The sequence below is a fragment of the Panicum hallii genome, chromosome 3 (genome assembly GCF_002211085.1).
Source record: "Panicum hallii strain FIL2 chromosome 3, PHallii_v3.1, whole genome shotgun sequence".
In the NCBI taxonomy this organism is placed as follows: domain Eukaryota; kingdom Viridiplantae; phylum Streptophyta; class Magnoliopsida; order Poales; family Poaceae; genus Panicum; species Panicum hallii.
In genome coordinates this window covers 44,381,929-44,385,830 of record NC_038044.1, presented here as the reverse complement: position 1 = coordinate 44,385,830, position 3,902 = coordinate 44,381,929, and the positions used below count along the sequence as shown (strand labels likewise).

General features: G+C 49.7%; 1 non-coding gene and 1 pseudogene across 1 annotated transcript; both read right to left on the bottom strand.

The window, feature by feature from the left end:
* Positions 1-1,962: 1,962 nt before the first annotated feature.
* LOC112888187 lies at positions 1,963-2,093 on the bottom strand (annotated as a pseudogene).
* A 282-nt stretch (positions 2,094-2,375) lies between these two features.
* Positions 2,376-2,511, bottom strand: LOC112888192. The gene has a single exon (XR_003227735.1). It is a non-coding gene; the product is annotated as a small nucleolar RNA Z247 (small nucleolar RNA).
* Between the last annotated feature and the right edge of the window lie 1,391 nt (positions 2,512-3,902).

Genomic DNA, 3,902 nt, shown 5'->3' with positions numbered 1-3,902 from the left:
TTTTGAACTACGGGTGGACTGCGGGTTATTTTCTCAAAAGGGCAGGGGCTCTTTAGCAAGAAAACTAGGCTGAAGCGGTATCTTCTATTCTGGGTCGTTGGATCGAGATCTAGCGATGCAAATCAAAGGGGATGAGGGGGTCGGGCACTGGCGGTGGCGATTGCTCGCCGGAGAGCACTCCCGTGGCGGCGGCTCGCCGGAAACACGCCGGACTTGGCATATCTTGGCCGTCCGGGCTCAGATTTGAACGAGATCAAGCCTGGGAGCTAGGGCTTGGCACGGTGAACACGTCTGGGCACTTGTGGTGGTGGGCTAGGGCACAGTTAGGGCATTACGATGGCTAGGGCGGCTCGGGGCGGCGGACAACGACGGCGTGCTCGCGTTCCGGATGCTACGGCCAGCCAAAAGCTATGACAGCTAGCGCATAAGCTTCAGGGGGTTGACGTGATGCTCACCAGAGGCTCGCGGTGGCCGGAGCTGCAGCGAAAGATGGCCGGCGGCGAGGTTCTGCGGCTGAGGCGGGTCGGTGTTCGTGGGGCGGCGGCACTAGGGCTTCGGTGGCGGCTGTAGCGGCGAGGGTAGGAGGCAGAGGGAGTTGGGGATCCTACTGGTTGGGAGGCGGAGCACCCTTGGCGTGCGGGCCCAGTGTGGAAGCCTCACCGGAGATCTCGGGTGGCAGGTGCGCGTCGGGGAAGAAAGGAAGAAGGGAGAGGGAAGGGAGGGCGCTGACGCGTGGGACCGGCCTGGCAGAGGGAGAAAGGGAGAGAGGAGAGAGCGCTCGGGCTGGGAGAGGAGTGGCGCCGACATGCGGGCCCGAGGTGGCAGCAAGGAAAAGGGGAGAGCGTGCTCGGGCTGGACTGCGCTGAGGGAGCTGGGCCTCGGTGCGGCCCATGCGGGGAAAGGAGGGAAAGGAGAGGGGAGAGCTGCGCCGGGCGTGGATGGGCCGCGTGGAGAGGAGAGGGGAGAGGGGAGAGGGGAATGGGCTGCTGCTCTCTTTTCCTTTCCCTTTTCTTTTCTCTTTCCTTTCCACCCTCAAACTATTCAAACAATTCTATTTGAATTCAAATAAATTTAAATTCAAACCCTATATACTCAACACAAATAAAACAATGCTCCAGCATGAATGCACAAACAAGTTGATCCTATAATAAATTTTATTTTCTCGTGTTATAAAATTACTTTAAATGCAAGATAAATTAGAGAAAACCCTGGAAATTTTATTTGAGCCAAAATAAATTCATTAAAATTTGGAAATATTACATTAGGGTGTTACAGGCAGGATGTCCTAGCCTACTGTGCATCTAGACAAAGATGGTTTATTGACTGCAAATGCTTGTTTTCTTAGATCCTCTTAACAAAAGTTAGGATGAAACTCAAGAAAGGCATCATTATCTTGAGCTAATTTGTGAATGGAAACAAGACTTTTATTTGCACTTGGCACATGAAGAATATTCTTAAGATGCAGATTTTTGCTAGGGGTATGTAGAATTGTATGACCAATATTACTAATTCTCATACCTGAGCTGTTGGTAGCATGGACTTGTTTTGCCCTTTGTATTTGTCACGGACGGTCATCTTCTCAAGCTCTCCAGTAACATGATCAGATGCGCCGTTATCAACATACCAGTTGGTGTCATGGCCGTATCTAGTGGTGCAGCACCAGCTGTCTTGTAGTTTTGTTGTTCCTCCTCCTCATCGTCATCATATCTGTACCAACACCTTGGTGCTTCATGTCTAGTCCTCTTACAGATCTAGCACTTGGGACCCTTCGACTTGGAGCTACCAGATGAGTTGGAGTTGGAGTTGGAGTTGTTGCCACGATTTTGACCACTGCCGTGGCCATTGCCCCGACCTTTACCGCCTCGACCACGGCCTCCTCCTCCACTGCATCCTCGTGCAGCTGCATTAGCGGAAGACTAGTACTGGCCTCCTTCTTGATACATCTCCTAGCGCATGTTGTAGGACCAAAGTTGGGAGTATAGATCACTTAGAGAGATTGACCCAACCCGGCCAAGCATCAAAGTAATAAACGTGTTGTATTCAAAATCAAGACCAGTCAAGATATAATGAATCATCTCATCATTATCTATGGTCTTACCAATGGTTGCAAGCTCATCATAGATTTAACACATCTTAGTGAAGTAGACGGAGGACATGCTGCCCTTCTTGAGGGTAGCAAGCTTCATGCGCAGGTTTGTAACGCGTGCCTTTGAGCTCGCTGAGAACATCTCTTCGAGCGCCTACCAAGCTTCTGCCGAAGTGGTCATCGTTGCCACTACCTCGACCACGACCTCCTCCTCCATTGCATCCTCGTCCAGCTGCATTAGCCGAAGACTATTACTGGCCTCCTTATTGATACATCTCCTAGCGCATGTCATAGGACCATAGTTGGGAGTATAGATCACTCAGAGAGATTGACCCAACCCGGCCAAGCATCGAAGTAACAAACATGTTGTATTCAAAATCAAGACCGGCCAAGATATAATGAATCATCTCATTGTTATCTATCTTACCAATGGTTGCAAGCTCATAACACATTGAACACATCTTAGTGAAGTAGACGGAGGAGGACATGCTGCCCTTCTTGAGGGTAGCAAGCTTCATGCGCAGGTTCGTAACCCATGCCTTTGAGCTCGCCGAGAACATCTCTTCAAGTGCTTGCCAAGCTTTTGCCGAAGCAGTCGCCGTTACCACCGCCTGGACCACAGCCTCCTCCTTCATTGCGTCCTCATGCAGCTGCATTAGCCGAAACTTGTACTGGCCTCCTTATTGATACATCTCCTAGCATATGTCATACGACCATAGTTGGGAGTATAGATCACTCAGAGGGATTAACCCAACCCGGCCAAGCATCGAAGTAACAAACATGTTTATTTAGAATCGAGACCGGTCAGGATATAATGAATCATCTCATTATTATCTATGGTCTTACCAATGGTTGCAAGCTCATCACAGATTGACCACATCTTAGTGAAGTAGACAGAGGAGGACATGCTGCCCTTCTTGAGGGTAGCAAGCTCATCACAGATTGACCACATCTTAGTGAAGTAGACAGAGGAGGACATGCTGCCCTTCTTGAGGGTAGCAAGCTTCATGCGCACGTTTGTAACCCATGCCTTTGAGCTCGCCGAGAACATCTCTTCGAGCGCCTGCCAAGCTTCTGCCGAAGTAGTCGTTGTTGCCACCGCCTCGACCACGACCTCCTCCTCCATTGCGTCCTCGTGCAGCTGCATTAGCCGAACACTGGAGGGCATGCTGCCCTTCTTGAGGGTAGCAAGCTTCATGCGCAGGTTTGTCACCCGTGCCTTTGAGCTCGCCGAGAACATCTCTTCAAGTGCCTGCCAAGCTTTTGCCGAAGCAGTCACCGTTGTCACCGGCACAAAAGCCTCTTTGGTAAGAGAATTCAGCAAATAGCTCAACGATTGTTGATATTTTGCAATCCATGAGTCATACTCTGGATTGTGAACAGTTTCCTTCTTGTCCGCCTTTGCCACCTCAATAGTTTTGGGCAGCTCAGGAACAGATCCATTGAGGATGCCTATGTATTGAGCTCCACGAATAGCGGGAAGGAATTTCGCCTTCTATAGGATGTAGTTGTCCCGAGTTAGCTTCTCGAAAACTACTCCAAGTTGTGCTGGTGCAGGGGAAGAGGATGTCAACGCCATAGGAAGGAAGTTTTGTGGATGTTTATGGAAGAGTAGCTCTGACTACCATGAGAGAATTGAGGTAATGTGATTGCCTATCTTGGCATGTCACTATTCCATGTTAATATAGGGCAAAAGCCTCAAGAGTTTACATGGAATAAGGCACATACTAGTACTAGAGTCGGTTATAGTTCAAATACATTCTATCTCTATTCTATCTCTAATCATAGCCTGAGTCCTAGTCAAGTACAGGTGCCA